Here is a 26,898-nt window from a genome sequence, read left to right as displayed (position 1 = left end):
TCGTGCTGGCGGTGCCAAGAAGAAGCGCGCCGCTCCGGCCAGCAAGGAGAAGAAGGGCGCCCGTGCGGCCGGCGCAAAGAAGGCTGGTGGCGTGAAGGCGGCGACCGGTCGGAAGGCGGGCGCCGCCAAGAAGGCGTCTGCGGCGTCGGCCGCTCCCGCGGGTGCGAAGAAGGCGGCTGCGGCCAAGCCGGCCAAGGCCAAGTCGCCGTCGAAGGCGAAGAAGGCCGCCAAGGTTCCGACGAAGAAGCCGAAGGCGCCGCGCCCGAAGAAGGCGACGACGCCGTCTAAGGCGAAGGCTTCGCCCAAGAAGAAGAAGTAGAGTAGAGGAGAAAGAGATGGGAGAAAGGAAGGGTTTGGCGCTTGACTCCGTCGTCCCCACCCCCCGTCGTCGTCTAGTGGCGCGCAAGAGACGCGCGGCCCAAAACGGCCCTTCTCAGGGCCATCAAAGCACGTCGGGGAAGGTTTTGATTGTCGTGTTGCGTTTGGTGTGGGTGTCTGTCTGTCTGGCGTTTCTGTATGCCCGTGGGGATGCTGTTTGCGTGCCGTGGTGGTTGGATTGCGGGGGTCGGTGGCGGGTGTGGGCGGCGGTAGCGGTAAGCGGTGTTGTTGTTGATTGTCGCCGTGTTTGTGGCGGCGGCCGACGGTTGGTTTTCTGTCACGTTGTTTTGTTTGAATACGTTGGTTGGCTTGCCTGCGTTCGTTCTTCTCGGATGTCTGTCTTGTCTAGTCGTGTCTGGTCTTTGTTGTTTTGTTCCTTTGTGTGTGTGTGTGTGTGTGTTATGTTTTGCAACGGGGGGCACGTTGAGATGTGGAAGGAGTCGGCGGGGATTTCGGTGGCGTGTAGAGCGAGCGAGCGCGCCTGCCTGGCCGTTGGCCGTCGGAGTGGAGTGCGGGTTTGTTTTTGTGTTTTCGAAACGAAAGCGGCGGCCGGCCGGCCAGCCACCCGTGCGGTGTGACGTCGGCCGTTGGGTATTGTGCGCTTTGAGCGCCGGGGAGGGATGATGTGTGATTGTTGCGCGCTGCTAAGCAGGCAGGCAGAGTGAGCGGGTGTGGCGGACGGACGGGAAGTGGTGGTTGTTGTTTTTGGGTTGCGGGGCGAGAGGCAGGCGACCGACAAAGTTTGCTCGCGACGGAGAGATGTTAGTGGCCCTGAAAAGGGCCGTTTTTGTTTGTGCGGTGCGGTGCCGCGGCGCGGTTTAGGCGCGCTCGCCGCGGATGCGGCGCGCGAGCTGGATGTCCTTGGGCATGATGGTGACGCGCTTGGCGTGGATTGCGCACAGGTTGGTGTCTTCGAAGAGGCCGACGAGGTAGGCCTCGCTGGCCTCCTGCAGGGCCATGACTGCGGAGCTCTGGAAGCGCAGGTCGGTCTTGAAGTCCTGGGCGATCTCGCGCACTAGGCGCTGGAATGGCAGCTTGCGGATGAGCAGCTCTGTGCTCTTCTGGTAGCGCCTGATTTCTCGCAGGGCGACGGTGCCCGGCCTGTAGCGGTGGGGCTTCTTGACGCCTCCGGTGGCGGGCGCGCTCTTCCTCGCCGCCTTGGTGGCGAGCTGTTTGCGCGGCGCCTTTCCGCCGGTGGACTTGCGGGCCGTTTGCTTTGTGCGGGCCATAGCGGTAGCGGAGCGGCGTGCGTGGAGGTTAGGTGCGGCGCGGCGTCCGGTGCTGCCTTGACAACGGGCCCGCGCGCCTCCGTGCTGCGCTTATATGCCCTCGGTTGCGCGTGGTGGGGGGAGGGCGGGCCAGAGTCTATATAGGGGGGCGGCGGGCGCGCTGGGCGCAGAAGTCACGAGACCGCAGAGAGACAGAGACCGAGACGCGCTGGAGACGCCGGCGCGCACGCATCTCTACACGCAGACGAGCGATCATGGCTGGACGCAGGAAGGGCAGCAAGATTGCGGCCGCGCTGGAACTCCTGGTCGATGCGATCGGGACGGACCGCGGACGCAGTCGGCGCCACAAGAAGAAAAAGAGCACCGAGCAACAATGCTTCAAGTGCCAGAGGATGGGGCACATCGCTAAAGTGTGCAGGGGCAATTTTGCGTGTCTGAAGTGTGCCGAGGCACACGACACGCGAAACTGCACCAAGCCCCGCGACGCGGCTGCCAAGTGCGTGAACTGCGGCGGTGCCCACGCCGCAAACTCGCGCAGCTGCGCCTACGTGCGGGGCTACAGAAGCAGGATGGCCGCCCCACGCCCTGCCGAGGTACCTGGCGTCGATACGGACGTCCCACCCCCCCGCTCCCGTGGGGACGGTGGACCATGCCGTCGCGAAGCCACCACGGATGACGCACTGACCGTCTTCCACACCGCCCTTGCGGCCGAAAGGGCCGCCATGAGGGAGGAACTCGTGGCTGTTCACCGCCAGCTGCAACAGCTGCGTGAGGAGCTGCGGGTCCTCAAGAAGACGTCTGCCACCAACGCCAGCTCCACTGCGAGCCGGCCAGCGGGGGTCGACGCCTCCACCCAGACGGTGCCACCCGAGCCGCCAGTTGAGGTGACGGGCGGCGCGGAGGCACCGACGGACATGGAAGTGGAGCAGCCCGCTCTCCCTCCTGACGCGGAGACCGAGCCGCGGGCACACGACGAAGGGACGCACACGGAGACACCCCCAGCTGCTGCGGCGGAGACAGAATGCCGGCCGCTCCCTGCGGAGTACAGCCTGGACTCTATGCTGCAGGTTTTCGCGACTCTACATGGCCCAGGCGGGAAATTCCAGCTCCCGGACCTGGACATCCCTCTACCCAACATGCCGGAGACCGCTTCCTCGCAAGCTGAAGAAGCGGCAACAGACGAAGAGCTGCCCCTCCCGCTCCCAGACGAGCGGAGCGTGCAGCCCTTCCTAAAGAAGATCGCGGCGTCGCTGAAGGACGGGTCGTACCCTCACGGGGACAACCCATACCCCTTCACGCCGGCGCGCGCGAAGCCACCACTGCCTCACGTACCGTGCGATCTCACGCTCATGCGTGACATGTTGCGTGAGGCAGTAACGAAGAAGGAGCTGATTCGGCTCAATAGCCGCCCCATCTTCACCCCTTCGGACTGGCAACACCTCTGCCGGGTCACACAGAAGTGGGTGATGGAGGAGTGGCGCTCTGGCAGGCGTCAGCCTGCCCCAGAAGACATAGAGATAAACAACTACTTCGCTGGCCAAAAATCAGCGAGGTAGCCGAGGCACATTCCAACTAGAGGCCAAAAGAAGTACGACAACAGAGGAGTTAAGGAGGAACAGCAGCACTACTGCTTAGCCTCCACCATCTCCGGACTGAGGAGGTCCGTGATTTTCGAGCGAGCGAGCTGGGCGCAGACCGTAGCCGACTCGCCAGCCGCTGCAGCTGCTGTTTGTGCACGTTTTGCTTTGCCCGAGGAAGGAAGGATGACAGGCCGCGGCAAGGGAGGAAAGGGGCTCGGCAAGGGTGGCGCCAAGCGGCACCGCAAGGTGTTGCGCGACAACATCCAGGGCATCACGAAGCCCGCCATCCGCCGCCTGGCTCGCAGGGGCGGCGTGAAGCGCATCTCTGGTCTGATCTACGAGGAGACCCGCGGGGTGCTGAAGGTGTTCCTGGAGAACGTGATCCGCGACGCGGTGACGTACACTGAGCACGCCAAGCGCAAGACTGTGACGGCCATGGACGTGGTGTACGCCCTGAAGAGGCAGGGGCGCACCCTGTACGGTTTCGGCGGTTAGGCTGCGTCGCAGCGGGCGCTGGCCTTCCCGCGGCCGTGCTTGTGGGTGGGAGAGACTAGAAAACGGCCCTTTTCAGGGCCACCACACTGTTCGGAAGTTGAAAAGTGCGAAAGAGTCTGTGTTGTTTGTTTGTTTCTTTCTTTCCGTTTGAGCGACGTGATGTGACTGGGAGGGGAGAAGGAAAGGAAACGTGTCATGTGGCTGGCTGTGTGTGGGAGCTGCTTCGTTTGTGTTTGTTATTGTGTGTCGTTGTATCGATCGCGACGGAGATGGCGGGCTGTGTGTTGTTGTGCGAGAGGCGGTGATTATTTGCTTGCGTGGTTTGGCTCTGTGTGTTTGCGGCGGCGTTGGGGTTTCCGAGGCAAGGCGTGTGGGCACAGGCGGCCGGATCAGCTGTTTCGTTCGTGTCGACGGCCGTTGCGCGCGGGAGTGGAGGGCGGTGTGTCGACACGCCTCCCTGTAACAATGGTCATTATTGCTGCCGTTGTCGTTTGGAAGGCGACTGCGACCGTGCAAAATGAATGTGTGTGTGTGTGTTTGTTGGGCCACACGAGCTGTGTGGACGACAAGATGGCGGACGTGCGCCGGCGGCGGCTGTGCTGTGAAAGTGCAAAGTTAAAACAAAACAAGGTGCGGCGAGGACGACTGAAATTTTGCTTTGGACGTAGGTTTGTGTGGTGGCCCTGAAAAGGGCCGATTGTTGTGGGCCGGGCCGAGCCGAGCCGGCAAAGCGCGTTGCGTGCAGGGGAGCACGCGGCGCTGCGATTGCCTTGGCCTCCTTTAGGCCTTCTTCTCGGTCTTCTTTGGCAGCAGGACGGCCTGGATGTTGGGCAGGACACCACCCTGTGCGATGGTGACGCCCGACAGGAGCTTGTTGAGCTCCTCGTCGTTGCGGATGGCAAGCTGCAGGTGGCGCGGGATGATGCGCGTCTTCTTGTTGTCGCGGGCCGCGTTTCCGGCCAGCTCGAGCACCTCAGCCGCGAGGTACTCCATGACGGCGGCGAGGTAGACGGGCGCCCCGGCGCCGACGCGCTCTGCGTAGTTTCCCTTGCGCAGGAGGCGGTGGATTCTGCCGACCGGGAACTGGAGCCCAGCCCTGCTTGAGCGGGACTTTGACTTGCCCTTGACTTTGCCTCCCTTTCCGCGTCCGGACATGGCGATGGGCTAGCGACGGTGCACACGAAACGGAAACGAAAACGACCGGTGCGAGCGGCAGCGAGTCGAGCAGCGGAGTGCGTGCCGGCGCAGCGCGCGCGCTCGCGCGCTCCTCTCTAATTTCTTCCTCTTATTGGAAGGTGTTGCTGGGAAGGTTATTGTCCCTTGGGGACATTTCCTTCACTGTGGCTGTGTGTTTTGGATGTACTGTTCTTTTGTTTTTATCTGTTGTGGTGAGAGGTGTGTGGTTCTGTTGTTTTACTCGTAAGAGGTGTGTGGTTCTGTTGTTTTACTCAGGAGAGTATTGATTTGGGTCGCTTGTATTTATCATTTGTTTGGTCGTATTGGCCAAGTGTGTTGATGAGTTCATTATGTGCGGTACCGGCTGTGGCATAGAACTGTTCTGCCAGGTTTCGGAACCGTGTTTGTAGTGTATCGATATCCGCCGCAGCATGTAGATCTGCTGTGGGGAATCGTGGAGGTAAGTGTAAGGCTCTCCGGAGAGCTCTGTTTTGAATTTTTTGTAGGCGGCCTATTGTCGATCTGGCTGCATAGCCCCATACGGGGCATGCGTATTCCAGTATCGGCCTAATAAGGCTTCTATAGACCGCTACTCCGGTGCTGGGGTCTAGTGAACTGCGTTCATTCATTATAGGATAGAGGACTTGCATCCTTCCAAGGGCTTTCTTGCGGAGTTCCTCGATGTGGCACTTCCAAGTTAGTCGCTTGTCCAGTGTCACACCGAGGTATCTCGCCGTGTTTCTCCAGGGGAGATTTTGCCCTTGTAGCTGCAGCAGTGCCGGCGCAGCCGGGGTGGGGGTGCTTTATGGGCTCGGGTGCGGCGGCCGGTTGCGCGCGCGCCCCATTGGTCGGCGGCCGCAACAGGGCGAGCTGGTAAAGGTGCGGCGGCGGCTGGCGGCGGGTGCCACTGTGTGGGGAGACGCTGACTAGAGCGGAGCGCTTGCTACTGGTGTTGCTGCTGCCGTACGTTCGTTCGAGATGCCGCCCAAGACTAGCGGGAAGGCCGCCAAGAAGGCTGGCAAGGCGCAGAAGAACATTTCGAAGGGCGACAAGAAGAAGAAGCGCAAGAGGAAGGAGAGCTATGCCATCTACATCTACAAGGTGCTGAAGCAGGTGCACCCTGACACGGGCATCTCGTCGAAGGCGATGAGCATCATGAACAGCTTCGTGAACGACATTTTCGAGCGCATTGCGGCCGAGGCTTCTCGCCTGGCGCACTACAACAAGCGCTCGACCATCACGTCCCGCGAGATCCAGACCGCTGTGCGGCTGTTGCTGCCTGGCGAGCTGGCCAAGCACGCCGTGAGCGAGGGCACGAAGGCGGTGACCAAGTACACGAGCTCCAAGTAAGGAGGTGGCTCTGGAGTGGAAGGAAGGATGGAGAAGGCTCCTCCGTTGCGAGAGCGGCAAAACGGCCCTTTTCAGGGCCACCAACTTGCCTTTTGCGGGAAGGGCGGAATTGTTGTTGTTGTTGTTTGTGTGGACGGCTGTGATGTATGTGTGCATTTTGATTGTGGGTGGGGGGGGGGCGCGTCAAAGCGTGTTGCGGGGGACGGCCACGAGGTTGGTCGCCGTGGCGTGGAATGGTGGCACGCCTCGTTGGAGTGGTTTTGACCCATTGGTGGTGGTGTGTGTGTGTTACCTGTCTGCGAGGGGGGACAGTGCGATCGGCGACTTTTGTGTCACCGTAACGACGGCCGTTTGCGGGTTTGTTTTTTGCACATCATACATGGCGAGGGTGAAATGTGAAATGTTTTTGTTTGGTTTTTTTTTGCCGCCCACTATTCCCTTTGCTGTACGCCGAGTTTGACAATGGTGCGACGTAACTGCAGCGTGGAGGTGTGTGAGTGACGTTGAAATTGAACGTGCCATTAAGACGCATTGTTGTTGTATTGTACTGTACGTGTACGGCGACACGCACGATGATGTACCATTCGACTCTGATTTTTGATAGCCGTGTCTGACTGATTGCGTACGACGCACGCACACCGATGTCGTCATTCAAGATGCACGCGTGTCCAGTGCAGTACAGTAAGCGCGACGCTAGACGGCGGCGGCGGCGGCGGCGGCGGCGGCGGCGGTCGTCGTTTGTTTGGCGAATGTCTGTACACGTGTTTGTCTGTGTCCATCCGGTATGTATGTGTTTGTTTGAAAGTGTTTTGTGTGTCGGTGACGTGGTCCGATCCGTCGCCCCCTGAGTAACTGTCGATCGGCGCGATAGACCGGCGTCACGCAACTGAACCGAAGTCTTGGGCACACCCGTCATACTGTTGTACACCGTCGCGCTGAGAACGGTGACGAAAGGTTGACTTTGATCGGTCGAATGTCTGGGCAGAACGTGAGGAATGAGGCAAGAGTGCAAGGAGGGGGGGCAAAAGAGAGAGGAAGGGAAAAAGGGGAGAAACGCATTCGTAGAGCAACGGAACGTTCCCGTGTCGGAGGCGTATTGGAGCCGCACTGAAATGCGTTTAACGGCGGCGCGGCTGCAAGTGTCTGCCGTGGTGAACGTTACCTTTGACGGCTGCATTGGGCTTTGCTTTTGCTTTTGCTTTTGCTTTCGCTTTCGCTTTCGCTTTCGCTTTCCCGGATGTACGTAACGTTTGTTGATATGGTTGTGAGGAAGAGTGTATGACAGTGCCGTGCCGTCCATGTTCGTGTGCCCTCCCATTGTGTGTATGCTATTGTCTGTGTACTTGAATGATGTATGTAGGTGTTAGTGGACATGTTTCACCAGTGGGGGGAAATGGATCGTCGATAGTTGGCGTCACTCTGTCACGGTCGAGATGACGCACCCTCCGTACAGAAAGGTGTCGAGAAAGTGTGTGTGTGTGTGTGTGTGTGCGTCCGTGAATTGGCAGTGTTTGGAGGTGGGCGTGCCCTGCATGTGGCCCGGAAGGCTGTTCGTTTGGCGGTAGTGTTGTGTGGACAGGGGAGGGGCATGCGTAACGCTGCTGGCATGGCATTTCGGGAGATGGGAGGGGGCAAACGAGGAGCGGCGGCCAAAGAAAGGCGGGACGGGGAGGGGCGCGGTGTGGGTGGCTTGCGCCTGTGCTCGGCGTTGTGGTTTGTGCAAAAGAGGAGGAGAAAAACAATGAGTTGCCAGGGAGGGGAGCGGTGTTGTGTTGTGGTTGTCGTGGTGTAGCCGCAGACGCGGCTGTCAGTGAACGTGGCGAGACGGACGGATGCGCGGAGGGGCGGGGGCGGCGCATTTCGCCGGTGCCGTGCCGTGCCGTGCCGTGCCTGACAGCCGCGTGGTCGCTGTGTTGTTGGTGGCGTGGGGGCGAGGAGAGTACCGTACGGGTGTGCTTGTGCGCCGGAAATGGCACACTGCGCCTGCCCGTCTTGGAGGCTGATGGCTGTGGTGTGGAAATGGGGCGCGGTGATGTTGAAGCAGTTGAAGAACAGAAAAGAAACCAAGAAAACGGGAGGCGTGATGCGGCGGTGGTGGTGAGAGCGGGAAAAACAAAACAAACAAAAAAAAAACAACAAAAAAAAGAAGGAAAAACAACAAGAAACAAAAAAGAAAACAAAAAGTCTATCAATATTAGAATGTAAATGGAAATGGAAATGGACCCAGGTATAACCTCCCTGCACAAATAGCAGAGAGTCCGATGATAATAGAAATGTGCCAGAATGTTAACGTCCCTACAAAACAAACCCAACGATAATATTAATGAAAGAATGAACCGTATGTAACATTGCAACAGACATAATGAAACCTGATAAATTGTATAAGGGCAGCAGCGTTGACCTTTGGCCCTGTATTCAGAATAAAAAGAGCCAAAGATCGTCACCCCAATGAAAAAGACACTGAAACACGTATGTAACATAGCAGCGATGGCGAGACATTGTAGCATCTGTGACCAGAGAGTTTGCGCTGGACCGCGCGAGTGTTGCGAGCGGTTCTCAGTCAGTCAGTCAGTCAGTCGGTCGGTCGTTGCGAGTCTGTAGGTCTGTCTAGTTGAGGGCTGTACTCTGTCAGTAGTCGTCGCGTGCAGTACGCTAATAGTCGTCATGCAGAGCGGTCGGTCAGTAGTAGCAGCCGAGTGCGGTTGTGTGATGTAGGCGGTCGGCAACACTGGTCAAGATGGTGAATAAGGTATACTGTTAATTAATATAATCATTAGATAATGAACAATTTTATTTATTGTAATTATTCTCCAACAAGTTCCCCAATAATAATTTTTATTTCAAAAGCATTTTTCAAACATTTAATTTTTTATTGAACTGAAGAGTTCGTTGCACTTCACATTTCATTCCACTTCTTTGAAGAAAAATTTCACTAAAATCACAAAAAAAAAGAGAATATTATTATTTGCAATGCAGTTCCTCCAAGCGCTGCGCAACAAACAAGAGCAGAAATGTGACATCCATTTATTCTGAGGTAAGACTTTAATTCTGATTGTTTTGCACAGGGCCAAAGACCGATATTTCGGTTTAATTGAAGTTTCTTGTCACTGAACGGACTTTTAAATGTTGTGAAGAATTTATATTTGAGTCAGATTGCGAATTTAACATTTTTGTTGCCATTTTCAATACCTCTCATTGTGGGCGAGGTTACAATTAGCGCAATGTCCATTAGCATCCGTAAATAACATTGTCCATTATTTTAAATTTTGCGGGGAGGTTACAACGCACAAAAAAAAAAAAAACAAAACAAAAAATTGCATTTGTATCCGCTCCTCAATTGTAGATACCCCTTACACAGCTGTGTGCAATGAATGAGTGCTGGCTGGTAATTAATTGCACTCCTTGGAGGGAAATGCCATAGGAAGTAGTCTTTAAAAAGTGAATGTTTTTCGTTAAAAGACAAAAGTTACTTTAGAAAAAAGTAATAGTGGGGCTTTTTGTCGTTGAACAAAATAAGTACAATGAACATACGTTATCAGATTTGCGCAAAATGCAGCTTCACACTACCTTTTGATTATAACACAATATACTATACATCGTCCCGAACCGTGACCAGAGTCGCGAGACGAGCAGAGCACGCCGCCGACGCCCGCTCAGTACAACCGTCCACCCGCTACTACTGTCGACCGACTACTACCTCTCCCGACTCGCGCTACAATATATATAACAACTGTTCCTGGCGACCCGGTGCGTGCCACTACTGTCGTCTGGCGCGGTCCAAGCGCCGACTAGCAACGATAAATAACTCTCTGGTCAGACAGAGATGCTGTCATGCCTCGCCATCGCTCTGGTAATGAATACATACGTGTTGCAGCGTGCGTACCACCGGAACACGCAGTGGCGGAGCCAAAGACTGTGTTGTCGAGGTCGAGTGCGAGCGGGAAGAGAGGCAGCGTCGGCACGGAGATGCAAGCGAGCGCGAGACGCACGGGGGCTGCGGCGTGGCGCGTTTGCGGTCGGCGCCTTTGGTGGCAACGGCCGGGACAAGCAGCGGTGTATGGTGTGGTGCGGGGCGGACAGGGGCGGCGGTGGACGGGGAGGAGGCGGCGCGACGACGGCATGGGGGCGAAAACGGGACGGGGGACGGCGGATGTTGAGAGGCGTCACGCGCGGACAGGACACAGACACAGAGACACACAGATTGGAAAGGGAGGGTGCGCGGTAATAGTTGGGAATGTGCGTACCGTGCGGGACGGGAGTGGGCGAGGAACACGGTCGTGGCCCCTGTTTTGGGTGCGTGTGATGACGTCGGTGTGTTGTGGGAAGGGAAGGTGCTGTGGCGGCGGCGCGTAATGGGCGTAGGCCGAAAAGAGAAAGGAACGTCGGCAGTGTGTTGGCAAGCGTCGGTTCGACTGCGACGTTGATGGGCAGGGCAGGGCGAGGTTAATGGTGGTAGGAGTAGGCGTGTGGGCGCACAAAATCTGCCGCTGCAGGCGGTGCCGTAACCGCCATGGCGGGAAGGAGAGAGGGCCAAAGAAAGAAAGAAAGAAAGAAAGAAAGAAGAAAACAAAAAAAAAAAAAAAAGGAGGAGGGGGGGGGGCGAAAGTGGAGAGGCGGTGGTGTGAGAAGGGCGGGGGCGGAAGGAAGGCAGGAAGGACAAGAGGCGAGGCGACGGCTTGCTTTGTGTATCGGTCGGTCTCTGGCTATGCTTCGTTTTCTGCAGCAGGGTCGGTGCGCGGCGTGGCTCGCGGCAGTGGGAACGCCTGGCGGCTGGACGGCCAGCAATGCGGTTGGATGGGCGGCCACAGCACCGCACCTGTGCCCGAGGAGGAGACGCTGGCGGCGGGCCCTGAGGTGAGGCCGGCTCGGCTCGGCTGGGGCTGTGGATGTGTAGGTGTGCGCCGCTGCTGCAACAACGAGTAAAACGCGAGAAGAAGGGATGGCGGTAGAGAGAGGAAAAAAAAAAGGTCGTGTTGTGTTGATGCGCAGGCAGACGCGTACAGAGAGACGAGCCCGGTCTGCAGCAGGGTGTGGCCGTGCCGAGTGCAGAGCAGCGGCGGCTCGGTTCGGTTCGGCCCGGCCCGGCCCGGCCCGGCGGGCCGCGCTGTTGTCGCGGACGTGAGCGCCCCCTGGCGGGTGGCCGGAGGCGGCGCGGCGTGTTGGACGTGTGGCTGGTGGCAGTGCACAATTTGCGAGTGGCTGGCGGTGTGGTGTGGCGGTTGGCGCGTCGGGCGGCGGAGAGAGAGAGAGAGGGGGAGGAGAGGTATGTGTTGCGGGCGCCCTTTGCTGCGCTGCGTCGTTGCGTGTGCCGTACAGGGCGGGCGCTTGTCGACTGTGTGGGCGGTGTGGCGAATTGGCGTGAAACGGCTGCCGAGAGGTGTGTGGTAGCGAGCCGGTCGGTGTCAGTGCGAAGGGGAATGTGCGTGCGTTTGGCGGTTTCGGTGTGCTTTTTGCGGCGTGAGAGTGGGGAATTAGTGGGGCCGGCTGTTGTGTTGGTTCCTTGTGTCTTGTGTCGCGTAGCTTGATGGCAACGTGGAAGGACGCCGGTTTCGTTTCGAGCCTTGCGTGTGGTTGTCGACGTTGACTGGTTGGCGTGTGCATGTGTGGGTCGCGAGTGCGTTTTTGGCTGGCTGTGTGTGTGTGTGTGTGTGTGTGTGTGTGTGTTTTGGGGGGGAAGGGGGAGGCGGTGGTGAAAGTGCAGTCGTTGCCACGGGCGCGTCGTCGGGTGGGGCTGGGGCTGTGCGTCGTGGCGGAAAGGTGGTAGGTTGCGGGAAGCGAGCCCGTCGTTGACGGTGTCGCGTGAGTTGTGACTCGAGTGGGGCGCGGGGCGCGGGACAGGAGCAGCGTGCCGCTGCGTCGTGGTCGTCAGCAGAGGCTGTGCGTGTGCTTGTCCTTTTTGTGGGCGGTTCGTGCGAGGCGTTTTTTGTTTCGTGTTGCCCTAGTTGTTAGTTTATTTTTTTTTTGTGTTTGTTATTTTGAGACGACGACTGGTTGGTGGCGTGCGCGCGAAGTGGCGGTGTGCGCTTCCCGTGTCGTTTTGTTTTTGTTTGGTTTTTTTGTTTTTGTGTGTTTTTTTTTTTTGCACTGGGCCCCGGGGGGTGGGTGGGTGCGTGTGTGTCGATTGCCGGCTGGCGAAAGGTGCGCCATCGGCGGGGTGGGTCGCCGGCACAAGTAGAGGCGGCGGCGTTGTTGCTGTTGTTGTGTGGTGTTTGTTTTGTTCGGCTGTGTCGGCGAGCTGTGTTGCGGTGCGTGTGAATGGTGGTGCAAAAGTGCTGGCGTTGGGGCTGCGACTGCGACGGCGGCGAGCCGCGGGCGCGCATGATAGTGATGTTGTGAACAGCGGCTGTGTACGGTAGTGGTGTTGTTGTAGCACGACGTGCATCCGGGCCGGCGCGGAAAGCGCAGTTGCGGGCGGTTGCCCTTCGGTGCCAGCCATGTCGCGTGAGCGGCGGGTTGCTCTGGTGTCGACACGTGGTGCTCTGGGTTGTTGTGTGGTGCCCTTTGGCCGGTGGGGGTGGTTCGCGTGTGTCTCGTTCGCGCTCGGTATCTGGTCGTGGTCGTGCTGCTCCCCCGTCTGTCGGCGGTTTTCGACGTCGTCTGTACGTTTTTGTTCGTTTGCGGCGTGCCTGCCGACGTCGTCCCGTCGCGACCTTTCAACCGAAAGTGTGGCGCCCGAAGGTGAACGAACGTAACCCTGACCTCGGCGCTTTACGCTGAGCCGAGCGAACCGAACCTAACCTGTGGTGTGGCGAGGTGAGCTCAGCCTGTGAGCCCCTAACGTCTACGTAAGGTAAGCTGTCCGGCTGACGCCTCACGTTTGAACGCTTTTTTTTAACCTAGCACTGACCCCTTAACCTAACGTGTAACCTAACCTAACCTCTGACGCCTGACGTGTTTGAATGCTTAACCTAAGTTTGACGCTTAACCTAACCCAAGTCCCCTTAACCTAACCCACGTCCACCTAACCCTAACCTAACCTAGACGTGTAAACGTAATGTGTAACGCGTAACGTGTAAGGTCGGCTGTCGTGTGTGCTGACGGCAGATTGGGTTGGTCTGTAGATTCGGATTGCGGTTTGCCTCGGTCGAGGGGTTGGGTCGGAAGCGGCGAGGGGCGGCGGCGCCTGTTGCGCAGGCGGCGTCCGTTTGCGGCGGGCAATTGTTGATAAACGGCTGTGAATGTTGGCGGGCGAGAGGAGGAGGACGGCGCGCGATGTGGCCCGACGGCTGCGGGCCGATCGGGAAACGGCGGGAGGGCGACGGAAGGCGATGGGGCGGCGGAGGCGCGTTTGCACGGCCGTCATCGCCGCACGCCTCGGCTTGTGTGGCTGTGGCGCCGGCCGCGCTGGCCGGGCTGCCGCGGCGACGGTGTGGGAGTTTTGCCGAAGGTTTGGCCATTGTGGCGGGTCGTCGGCTGGGGCTGTGGGGGCGGCATTTGGGCGGGGGCGGCGATTCTCGGCGGGCCGACCCAGGCTGTAGCGCGCGGTAGCTGCAGTTTGGCCGTGGTTTGCGGCGCTGCCGTGGCGACTGGTTGGCGACTGTGGTGTGGCTGTGTGTAGCCCCATCCTCGGTGGTTTGAAAGGCGCGGGCGGTTGTGGCGCAGGTTTGGGGCTGCTCCGCACAGGCTGTCGGACGTTGGGCGGTAGCAAGCGCGGGAGGCGCGGCGCGGCGGCGCGCAGAGTGGCGGCCGCTCTCTCGGCCGTCCGCGCCCGCCCGCGACACTGGCTGGGCCTTGTGATTCTCTGCTCTGCTGCTGTGCTGTGCTTGCGTGCCTGCCTGCCGTCCCGCTCGCTCTCGCTCTCGCTCTCGCTGTGTGTTACGCGCGTCGTCGAAATGGCAGATCAGGCGGCTACGAACGAGACTGCTGCGGCACCCGCCGCCACCGGCACTACGAAGAAGGCCAAGTCTGCGTCGTCTGCGAAGAAGCCGCGCGCCAAGCCTGCGCACCCGCGCACCTCTGAGATGGTGACGGCCGCCATCAAGAGTCTGAAGGAGCGCGGCGGGTCGTCGCTGCAGGCGATCAAGAAGTACATTGCCGCGCACTACAAGCTGGACGCGGAGAAGCTGGCGCCGTTTATCAAGAAGTACCTCAAGTCGGCCGTCGTGGCGGGCGAGCTGGTGCAGACGAAGGGGAAGGGCGCGTCCGGCTCGTTCAAGCTTGCCGGCGCCGGCGGCGGGGGGGCGGCCGAGGGCGGCAAGGCTCGTGCTGGCGGTGCCAAGAAGAAGCGCGCCGCTCCGGCCAGCAAGGAGAAGAAGGGCGCCCGTGCGGCCGGCGCAAAGAAGGCTGGTGGCGTGAAGGCGGCGACCGGTCGGAAGGCGGGCGCCGCCAAGAAGGCGTCTGCGGCGTCGGCCGCTCCCGCGGGTGCGAAGAAGGCGGCTGCGGCCAAGCCGGCCAAGGCCAAGTCGCCGTCGAAGGCGAAGAAGGCCGCCAAGGTTCCGACGAAGAAGCCGAAGGCGCCGCGCCCGAAGAAGGCGACGACGCCGTCTAAGGCGAAGGCTTCGCCCAAGAAGAAGAAGTAGAGTAGAGGAGAAAGAGATGGGAGAAAGGAAGGGTTTGGCGCTTGACTCCGTCGTCCCCACCCCCCGTCGTCGTCTAGTGGCGCGCAAGAGACGCGCGGCCCAAAACGGCCCTTCTCAGGGCCATCAAAGCACGTCGGGGAAGGTTTTGATTGTCGTGTTGCGTTTGGTGTGGGTGTCTGTCTGTCTGGCGTTTCTGTATGCCCGTGGGGATGCTGTTTGCGTGCCGTGGTGGTTGGATTGCGGGGGTCGGTGGCGGGTGTGGGCGGCGGTAGCGGTAAGCGGTGTTGTTGTTGATTGTCGCCGTGTTTGTGGCGGCGGCCGACGGTTGGTTTTCTGTCACGTTGTTTTGTTTGAATACGTTGGTTGGCTTGCCTGCGTTCGTTCTTCTCGGATGTCTGTCTTGTCTAGTCGTGTCTGGTCTTTGTTGTTTTGTTCCTTTGTGTGTGTGTGTGTGTGTGTTATGTTTTGCAACGGGGGGCACGTTGAGATGTGGAAGGAGTCGGCGGGGATTTCGGTGGCGTGTAGAGCGAGCGAGCGCGCCTGCCTGGCCGTTGGCCGTCGGAGTGGAGTGCGGGTTTGTTTTTGTGTTTTCGAAACGAAAGCGGCGGCCGGCCGGCCAGCCACCCGTGCGGTGTGACGTCGGCCGTTGGGTATTGTGCGCTTTGAGCGCCGGGGAGGGATGATGTGTGATTGTTGCGCGCTGCTAAGCAGGCAGGCAGAGTGAGCGGGTGTGGCGGACGGACGGGAAGTGGTGGTTGTTGTTTTTGGGTTGCGGGGCGAGAGGCAGGCGACCGACAAAGTTTGCTCGCGACGGAGAGATGTTAGTGGCCCTGAAAAGGGCCGTTTTTGTTTGTGCGGTGCGGTGCCGCGGCGCGGTTTAGGCGCGCTCGCCGCGGATGCGGCGCGCGAGCTGGATGTCCTTGGGCATGATGGTGACGCGCTTGGCGTGGATTGCGCACAGGTTGGTGTCTTCGAAGAGGCCGACGAGGTAGGCCTCGCTGGCCTCCTGCAGGGCCATGACTGCGGAGCTCTGGAAGCGCAGGTCGGTCTTGAAGTCCTGGGCGATCTCGCGCACTAGGCGCTGGAATGGCAGCTTGCGGATGAGCAGCTCTGTGCTCTTCTGGTAGCGCCTGATTTCTCGCAGGGCGACGGTGCCCGGCCTGTAGCGGTGGGGCTTCTTGACGCCTCCGGTGGCGGGCGCGCTCTTCCTCGCCGCCTTGGTGGCGAGCTGTTTGCGCGGCGCCTTTCCGCCGGTGGACTTGCGGGCCGTTTGCTTTGTGCGGGCCATAGCGGTAGCGGAGCGGCGTGCGTGGAGGTTAGGTGCGGCGCGGCGTCCGGTGCTGCCTTGACAACGGGCCCGCGCGCCTCCGTGCTGCGCTTATATGCCCTCGGTTGCGCGTGGTGGGGGGAGGGCGGGCCAGAGTCTATATAGGGGGGCGGCGGGCGCGCTGGGCGCAGACCGTAGCCGACTCGCCAGCCGCTGCAGCTGCTGTTTGTGCACGTTTTGCTTTGCCCGAGGAAGGAAGGATGACAGGCCGCGGCAAGGGAGGAAAGGGGCTCGGCAAGGGTGGCGCCAAGCGGCACCGCAAGGTGTTGCGCGACAACATCCAGGGCATCACGAAGCCCGCCATCCGCCGCCTGGCTCGCAGGGGCGGCGTGAAGCGCATCTCTGGTCTGATCTACGAGGAGACCCGCGGGGTGCTGAAGGTGTTCCTGGAGAACGTGATCCGCGACGCGGTGACGTACACTGAGCACGCCAAGCGCAAGACTGTGACGGCCATGGACGTGGTGTACGCCCTGAAGAGGCAGGGGCGCACCCTGTACGGTTTCGGCGGTTAGGCTGCGTCGCAGCGGGCGCTGGCCTTCCCGCGGCCGTGCTTGTGGGTGGGAGAGACTAGAAAACGGCCCTTTTCAGGGCCACCACACTGTTCGGAAGTTGAAAAGTGCGAAAGAGTCTGTGTTGTTTGTTTGTTTCTTTCTTTCCGTTTGAGCGACGTGATGTGACTGGGAGGGGAGAAGGAAAGGAAACGTGTCATGTGGCTGGCTGTGTGTGGGAGCTGCTTCGTTTGTGTTTGTTATTGTGTGTCGTTGTATCGATCGCGACGGAGATGGCGGGCTGTGTGTTGTTGTGCGAGAGGCGGTGATTATTTGCTTGCGTGGTTTGGCTCTGTGTGTTTGCGGCGGCGTTGGGGTTTCCGAGGCAAGGCGTGTGGGCACAGGCGGCCGGATCAGCTGTTTCGTTCGTGTCGACGGCCGTTGCGCGCGGGAGTGGAGGGCGGTGTGTCGACACGCCTCCCTGTAACAATGGTCATTATTGCTGCCGTTGTCGTTTGGAAGGCGACTGCGACCGTGCAAAATGAATGTGTGTGTGTGTGTTTGTTGGGCCACACGGGCTGTGTGGACGACAAGATGGCGGACGTGCGCCGGCGGCGGCTGTGCTGTGAAAGTGCAAAGTTAAAACAAAACAAGGTGCGGCGAGGACGACTGAAATTTTGCTTTGGACGTAGGTTTGTGTGGTGGCCCTGAAAAGGGCCGATTGTTGTGGGCCGGGCCGAGCCGAGCCGGCAAAGCGCGTTGCGTGCAGGGGAGCACGCGGCGCTGCGATTGCCTTGGCCTCCTTTAGGCCTTCTTCTCGGTCTTCTTTGGCAGCAGGACGGCCTGGATGTTGGGCAGGACACCACCCTGTGCGATGGTGACGCCCGACAGGAGCTTGTTGAGCTCCTCGTCGTTGCGGATGGCAAGCTGCAGGTGGCGCGGGATGATGCGCGTCTTCTTGTTGTCGCGGGCCGCGTTTCCGGCCAGCTCGAGCACCTCAGCCGCGAGGTACTCCATGACGGCGGCGAGGTAGACGGGCGCCCCGGCGCCGACGCGCTCTGCGTAGTTTCCCTTGCGCAGGAGGCGGTGGATTCTGCCGACCGGGAACTGGAGCCCAGCCCTGCTTGAGCGGGACTTTGACTTGCCCTTGACTTTGCCTCCCTTTCCGCGTCCGGACATGGCGATGGGCTAGCGACGGTGCACACGAAACGGAAACGAAAACGACCGGTGCGAGCGGCAGCGAGTCGAGCAGCGGAGTGCGTGCCGGCGCAGCCGGGGTGGGGGTGCTTTATGGGCTCGGGTGCGGCGGCCAAGAGACCCTCGACAGAATCCTAACCCAAGGAGTTGTAATAGACTATTCGAGGAAAGAAACAGAACCCTCAAATTTCCCCCCACCTCAACCAGCCCAGTGTGGTCTATGCCTATCGTTTGAACATCAAACCAAAAACTGTATAGGTAAGCCAAAGTGCCCCCAGTGCAGCGGAGACCACTCCCTCTCCCAATGTAACAGCCTTGGCGCTGAAAAATGCGCCAACTGCGAAGGCCCCCATTCTGCACTCTCCTACCGCTGCCCTCTGCGCCCCAAAGAGGCTCCGAAGCCAGAGCTTCAAGCCCCCATCAAATTAATCGACGAGCCAGCGCAGATCGCAGTGGAGGACATCCAGCAGGAGATGGTGCTGAAAGCAGACTTCCTGAGGGTCCTAGCTGGTACCCTGATTAACCTGTTTCAGGACAGGAAGGAGGAGATCGTTAGAACAATTAACCAGGTCGCTTTCCAAGCCCTGGAAAAAACAATAAAAGCCACCCAGACGGGATGCAGGCTGCACATCACCGTTAAAGACCAGTGGCACCCACAAACAAGACTGCTCAGCACACACGACGACACACTAAACGGACCACCAGAAAATACTCAAAATAGGACCCCAGACTGCACTCACCACACACCCCGCCCACCTACCAGAAGTTAAAACAGAACAACACCTCTTCCAAGACAAAGACACAAAGACATGGATAACACTGCCACACTCTCTCACACAAACTTCCTCTTCGTAAATGCGAGGGGGGTAGTAAACAGAAGAACTATGCTGATGCATACACTTATAAATGACCACATACATGTAGCGGGCGTGGCTGAAACCTGGCTGAAAGAGGGAAAGGATTGCAATATACCCAAATTCAACTGCTTCCGTAAAGATAGGGCTGACGGAAGGGGAGGCGTAGCTCTGTACGTCCTAAACTCAATACCCGCCACCGAAATCCCACTCCCCCCAGCACTACAAAACCTAGAGGCGATAGTGGTTAAAATCAGGGGAACTAACAGACGTTCAATCACAGTGGCATGCCTATACAACCCCCCCAACAGTCCCCTCCCACTCCAATTCCTACAACACCTGCAAACCTTAGACAAATTCATTCTCCTATCCGACCTAAACGCCAGACACCCCCAACTCGGAGACTGGACAGATAACCAAAACGGACGCACACTCTTCGACATCCTAGCCACGCAACCAATAGACCGCCTTCCCATCTATGACTACACCTTTATAGGGCACAACGGACAGTCTGCCCCCGACCACATACTGTTTAGCCCCACACTGACGGACACCATCACCTCCCCAAAGATCGGCAATCCGATAACGAGCGACCACCTACCACTCACCTTCTCCACAGAGGCACTCAACCCTCCAGACCCCCCTCCCACTAGACGTACCATCCGCAACTATGCAAATGCTAATTGGGAACGATATTGCGAAGTCATCACAGACCAATTAAACTTCCCAGTGAGCATCACTGACGACAACGACCTACTGTTAGTTACCAGACGCCTTGAAGACGCAATTAAACAAGCCACCGACGAAGCAATACCGACGAAAATCATAAATAACTGGAGACCATCCATCCCCCGAGAGGCCCTACAGCTAATACAACAAAAGAAACGACTACACAGAGAGATAAGACGTACGAACAACCCAGATCTAAGACGACTTTGGAACAGACTAAACAACAGAGTCAGGAACATAATATCCACACATAGACAAACACAGTGGGACGACACCTGCAAACAACTAGACTACAGGAGTGGAGGCAAATTCTGGAAAAAATTCAGGACACTAACGGGACAACGAAGAACTACTGAACTCACCTTAATAACAAACAACGAACCGACAACAGACAAACGTGAACAGGCCACCATATTCAAACAGGTACTGCAGGAGGTATACTCCTTCCCCAATGACAATCTCTTTGACGAAGTACACAGACGTACAGTGGAACTACAACTAAATCGAATACTCACCACAGCAACAGTGGACACAGAGAACGAACACAACCTGACCAAGGAAATAACCAACACTGAAATAGCCGAAGCCATCCACACAGGACGTAACTCCGCTCCTGGACAAAACGAAATCCGACGACTGCACCTACAGAAAGCCCCCCCCCACATCCTCATCCCCATTCTCTCCATAATCTTCAATTATTGCCTCACCTATGAAACGTTACCGACCAACTGGAAGACGAGTAAGACAATTATGATCCTCAAGCCTGACAAACCGAAGACTGACCCCCGCTCATACAGACCAATCTCTCTGCTCGACGTTATAGGGAAAACCTACGAACGCATATTAGCGAACAGACTTAGAAAATTCACAGAAGACAAAGGACTACCCCCGACAATCCAGGCAGGCTTCAGACCCAACCACTCGACGAATGACCCCCTCTTTAAACTTACTAACAGCATTACTAAGGGATTCAACGACGGACGATGCACGCTCGCGGTATTCCTAGACATCGAGCGTGCATTCGACAAGTTGTGGCATCAAGGACTTCTCCTCAAACTAAGCCGACTAGGAATCCCCATCAAATTCATAAAAATCTTACAAGCCTATCTTAGCAACAGAGTATGCAGAATTCATGTTGGGGATCAACATTCCGATCCGTTCACGCCACAGGCAGGTGTCCCGCAAGGAGGCATCCTGTCACCGACCCTGTACGCGCTGTACACAGCAGACATCCCCACTACAACGACAACAGACGAGACAGTCGCACTATATGCAGACGACACTGCATATTGGTGCACTGCCCCAAACACCAGGACCATACAACGGAAAACGACGGACTACCTACAAAAACTTCAGACCTGGATGAAGCAGTGGCGAATCCGACCCAACCCGACCAAAACACAGACCATATTCTTCCAACACAGACACCGAACCAAGAACAGAAATCAAAACACTGGCGACTTACAACTAACACTATGGAACACGCCACTGACGCTTACTAACTCCGCGAAATACTTAGGCGTGTTCCTAGACAAGCATCTAAACTGGCAGACGCACATCAACTACCTCCTCAACAGAACAAGAAAAAGACAAGGACTCATACGACAGGTGCAGGGTCGCCTCCATGGCTGCCGCCTGGAGACGGCCCTGCATACATACAAGACCTTCGTCAGGCCGGTCATGGAGTATGCAGCTGCACCCCTGGCTGGTCTGGCGAAGAGCCAGGCGGACAGACTCTACAGAACTGAAAGAAGACTACTTCGCAGCATCACCAACCTCCCCCCCCAGACCCCGAGCAACGACGTATATGACATCACAAACATAGAACCACTACAAACTCGACTAACGAAGCTACGCGCCAACTACGGCAGACACATACTGACGAAACGACCAGATATGGAAGACTTATTGACCTCTGAAATCCGGGAAAGGAGGCGCCCTAAATACAAATACATCCATCCAGCGCGTACAGTGGCACAAAACACGACCGCCCATTTCCCCGACCTTGCTCCCACCATGACCCCACTCGTAAGCGGCACCCACACTCCCCCCCATCTCGACGCCAGGAGGTAGGCAACGGCCCTACACACACACACACACACACACACACACACACACACACACACACACACACACACACACACACAATCACACACAACGCACGCAACGACCACATACACAAATAAGCAATAACACGAAAATCTGAGCAGATACACTTCCCTCTTATTCACATATCGCCACCTCAAATATATGCCTACATAGAATTATTTATTTAAAAATTATATGCTTTTATATGATCTTCTAAAATTATATGTTCTCCTTAAATTTATATGTTTTTCCCAAAATTAATTGTTCTCATTATGTTCTAATTTTATTTCTAAGTTCCTACTATATGTCTTACATGATAACTGCATAAATGTCTCTTGAATGTCAAAATAATTTAAACCCAATATTGTTCAAAAATAAAAATGTAAACTCTATATCTTACCGGAATAACAATGTTTGGCACAATTGCAAGCAATTGACACTCTAAAAAGCAAAAAATTGTATCGAACACCATCGGCCGAAAAAGAGCAACAGCAAGCTCTAAAAAGGCCCGCCCTCTCCTTCAGGGAGGGAATGAAATGTGCCAAAAAAAAAAAAAAAAAAAAAAAAAAAAAAAAAAAAAAAAAAAAAAAAAAAAAAAAAAAAAAAAAAAAAGGCGGCGGGTGCCACTGTGTGGGGAGACGCTGACTAGAGCGGAGCGCTTGCTACTGGTGTTGCTGCTGCCGTACGTTCGTTCGAGATGCCGCCCAAGACTAGCGGGAAGGCCGCCAAGAAGGCTGGCAAGGCGCAGAAGAACATTTCGAAGGGCGACAAGAAGAAGAAGCGCAAGAGGAAGGAGAGCTATGCCATCTACATCTACAAGGTGCTGAAGCAGGTGCACCCTGACACGGGCATCTCGTCGAAGGCGATGAGCATCATGAACAGCTTCGTGAACGACATTTTCGAGCGCATTGCGGCCGAGGCTTCTCGCCTGGCGCACTACAACAAGCGCTCGACCATCACGTCCCGCGAGATCCAGACCGCTGTGCGGCTGTTGCTGCCTGGCGAGCTGGCCAAGCACGCCGTGAGCGAGGGCACGAAGGCGGTGACCAAGTACACGAGCTCCAAGTAAGGAGGTGGCTCTGGAGTGGAAGGAAGGATGGAGAAGGCTCCTCCGTTGCGAGAGCGGCAAAACGGCCCTTTTCAGGGCCACCAACTTGCCTTTTGCGGGAAGGGCGGAATTGTTGTTGTTGTTGTTTGTGTGGACGGCTGTGATGTATGTGTGCATTTTGATTGTGGGTGGGGGGGGGCGCGTCAAAGCGTGTTGCGGGGGACGGCCACGAGGTTGGTCGCCGTGGCGTGGAATGGTGGCACGCCTCGTTGGAGTGGTTTTGACCCATTGGTGGTGGTGTGTGTGTGTTACCTGTCTGCGAGGGGGGACAGTGCGATCGGCGACTTTTGTGTCACCGTAACGACGGCCGTTTGCGGGTTTGTTTTTTGCACATCATACATGGCGAGGGTGAAATGTGAAATGTTTTTGTTTGGTTTTTTTTTGCCGCCCACTATTCCCTTTGCTGTACGCCGAGTTTGACAATGGTGCGACGTAACTGCAGCGTGGAGGTGTGTGAGTGACGTTGAAATTGAACGTGCCATTAAGACGCATTGTTGTTGTATTGTACTGTACGTGTACGGCGACACGCACGATGATGTACCATTCGACTCTGATTTTTGATAGCCGTGTCTGACTGATTGCGTACGACGCACGCACACCGATGTCGTCATTCAAGATGCACGCGTGTCCAGTGCAGTACAGTAAGCGCGACGCTAGACGGCGGCGGCGGCGGCGGCGGCGGCGGCGGCGGTCGTCGTTTGTTTGGCGAATGTCTGTACACGTGTTTGTCTGTGTCCATCCGGTATGTATGTGTTTGTTTGAAAGTGTTTTGTGTGTCGGTGACGTGGTCCGATCCGTCGCCCCCTGAGTAACTGTCGATCGGCGCGATAGACCGGCGTCACGCAACTGAACCGAAGTCTTGGGCACACCCGTCATACTGTTGTACACCGTCGCGCTGAGAACGGTGACGAAAGGTTGACTTTGATCGGTCGAATGTCTGGGCAGAACGTGAGGAATGAGGCAAGAGTGCAAGGAGGGGGGGCAAAAGAGAGAGGAAGGGAAAAAGGGGAGAAACGCATTCGTAGAGCAACGGAACGTTCCCGTGTCGGAGGCGTATTGGAGCCGCACTGAAATGCGTTTAACGGCGGCGCGGCTGCAAGTGTCTGCCGTGGTGAACGTTACCTTTGACGGCTGCATTGGGCTTTGCTTTTGCTTTTGCTTTTGCTTTCGCTTTCGCTTTCCCGGATGTACGTAACGTTTGTTGATATGGTTGTGAGGAAGAGTGTATGACAGTGCCGTGCCGTCCATGTTCGTGTGCCCTCCCATTGTGTGTATGCTATTGTCTGTGTACTTGAATGATGTATGTAGGTGTTAGTGGACATGTTTCACCAGTGGGGGGAAATGGATCGTCGATAGTTGGCGTCACTCTGTCACGGTCGAGATGACGCACCCTCCGTACAGAAAGGTGTCGAGAAAGTATGTGTGTGTGTGTGTGCGTCCGTGAATTGGCAGTGTTTGGAGGTGGGCGTGCCCTGCATGTGGCCCGGAAGGCTGTTCGTTTGGCGGTAGTGTTGTGTGGACAGGGGAGGGGCATGCGTAACGCTGCTGGCATGGCATTTCGGGAGATGGGAGGGGGCAAACGAGGAGCGGCGGCCAAAGAAAGGCGGGACGGGGAGGGGCGCGGTGTGGGTGGCTTGCGCCTGTGCTCGGCGTTGTGGTTTGTGCAAAAGAGGAGGAGAAAAACAATGAGTTGCCAGGGAGGGGAGCGGTGTTGTGTTGTGGTTGTCGTGGTGTAGCCGCAGACGCGGCTGTCAGTGAACGTGGCGAGACGGACGGATGCGCGGAGGGGCGGGGGCGGCGCATTTCGCCGGTGCCGTGCCGTGCCGTGCCGTGCCTGACAGCCGCGTGGTCGCTGTGTTGTTGGTGGCGTGGGGGCGAGGAGAGTACCGTACGGGTGTGCTTGTGCGCCGGAAATGGCACACTGCGCCTGCCCGTCTTGGAGGCTGATGGCTGTGGTGTGGAAATGGGGCGCGGTGATGTTGAAGCAGTTGAAGAACAGAAAAGAAACCAAGAAAACGGGAGGCGTGATGCGGCGGTGGTGGTGAGAGCGGGAAAAACAAAACAAACAAAAAAAAAAACAACAAAAAAAAGAAGGAAAAACAACAAGAAACAAAAAAGAAAACAAAAAGTCTATCAATATTAGAATGTAAATGGAAATGGAAATGGACCCAGGTATAACCTCCCTGCACAAATAGCAGAGAGTCCGATGATAATAGAAATGTGCCAGAATGTTAACGTCCCTACAAAACAAACCCAACGATAATATTAATGAAAGAATGAACCGTATGTAACATTGCAACAGACATAATGAAACCTGATAAATTGTATAAGGGCAGCAGCGTTGACCTTTGGCCCTGTATTCAGAATAAAAAGAGCCAAAGATCGTCACCCCAATGAAAAAGACACTGAAACACGTATGTAACATAGCAGCGATGGCGAGACATTGTAGCATCTGTGACCAGAGAGTTTGCGCTGGACCGCGCGAGTGTTGCGAGCGGTTCTCAGTCAGTCAGTCAGTCAGTCGGTCGGTCGTTGCGAGTCTGTAGGTCTGTCTAGTTGAGGGCTGTACTCTGTCAGTAGTCGTCGCGTGCAGTACGCTAATAGTCGTCATGCAGAGCGGTCGGTCAGTAGTAGCAGCCGAGTGCGGTTGTGTGATGTAGGCGGTCGGCAACACTGGTCAAGATGGTGAATAAGGTATACTGTTAATTAATATAATCATTAGATAATGAACAATTTTATTTATTGTAATTATTCTCCAACAAGTTCCCCAATAATAATTTTTATTTCAAAAGCATTTTTCAAACATTTAATTTTTTATTGAACTGAAGAGTTCGTTGCACTTCACATTTCATTCCACTTCTTTGAAGAAAAATTTCACTAAAATCACAAAAAAAAAGAGAATATTATTATTTGCAATGCAGTTCCTCCAAGCGCTGCGCAACAAACAAGAGCAGAAATGTGACATCCATTTATTCTGAGGTAAGACTTTAATTCTGATTGTTTTGCACAGGGCCAAAGACCGATATTTCGGTTTAATTGAAGTTTCTTGTCACTGAACGGACTTTTAAATGTTGTGAAGAATTTATATTTGAGTCAGATTGCGAATTTAACATTTTTGTTGCCATTTTCAATACCTCTCATTGTGGGCGAGGTTACAATTAGCGCAATGTCCATTAGCATCCGTAAATAACATTGTCCATTATTTTAAATTTTGCGGGGAGGTTACAACGCACAAAAAAAAAAAAAACAAAACAAAAAATTGCATTTGTATCCGCTCCTCAATTGTAGATACCCCTTACACAGCTGTGTGCAATGAATGAGTGCTGGCTGGTAATTAATTGCACTCCTTGGAGGGAAATGCCATAGGAAGTAGTCTTTAAAAAGTGAATGTTTTTCGTTAAAAGACAAAAGTTACTTTAGAAAAAAGTAATAGTGGGGCTTTTTGTCGTTGAACAAAATAAGTACAATGAACATACGTTATCAGATTTGCGCAAAATGCAGCTTCACACTACCTTTTGATTATAACACAATATACTATACATCGTCCCGAACCGTGACCAGAGTCGCGAGACGAGCAGAGCACGCCGCCGACGCCCGCTCAGTACAACCGTCCACCCGCTACTACTGTCGACCGACTACTACCTCTCCCGACTCGCGCTACAATATATATAACAACTGTTCCTGGCGACCCGGTGCGTGCCACTACTGTCGTCTGGCGCGGTCCAAGCGCCGACTAGCAACGATAAATAACTCTCTGGTCAGACAGAGATGCTGTCATGCCTCGCCATCGCTCTGGTAATGAATACATACGTGTTGCAGCGTGCGTACCACCGGAACACGCAGTGGCGGAGCCAAAGACTGTGTTGTCGAGGTCGAGTGCGAGCGGGAAGAGAGGCAGCGTCGGCACGGAGATGCAAGCGAGCGCGAGACGCACGGGGGCTGCGGCGTGGCGCGTTTGCGGTCGGCGCCTTTGGTGGCAACGGCCGGGACAAGCAGCGGTGTATGGTGTGGTGCGGGGCGGACAGGGGCGGCGGTGGACGGGGAGGAGGCGGCGCGACGACGGCATGGGGGCGAAAACGGGACGGGGGACGGCGGATGTTGAGAGGCGTCACGCGCGGACAGGACACAGACACAGAGACACACAGATTGGAAAGGGAGGGTGCGCGGTAATAGTTGGGAATGTGCGTACCGTGCGGGACGGGAGTGGGCGAGGAACACGGTCGTGGCCCCTGTTTTGGGTGCGTGTGATGACGTCGGTGTGTTGTGGGAAGGGAAGGTGCTGTGGCGGCGGCGCGTAATGGGCGTAGGCCGAAAAGAGAAAGGAACGTCGGCAGTGTGTTGGCAAGCGTCGGTTCGACTGCGACGTTGATGGGCAGGGCA

The sequence above is a fragment of the Schistocerca piceifrons genome, unplaced genomic scaffold (genome assembly GCF_021461385.2).
Source record: "Schistocerca piceifrons isolate TAMUIC-IGC-003096 unplaced genomic scaffold, iqSchPice1.1 HiC_scaffold_426, whole genome shotgun sequence".
NCBI classification, from domain to species: domain Eukaryota; kingdom Metazoa; phylum Arthropoda; class Insecta; order Orthoptera; family Acrididae; genus Schistocerca; species Schistocerca piceifrons.
This window is presented reverse-complemented; position numbering follows the sequence as displayed.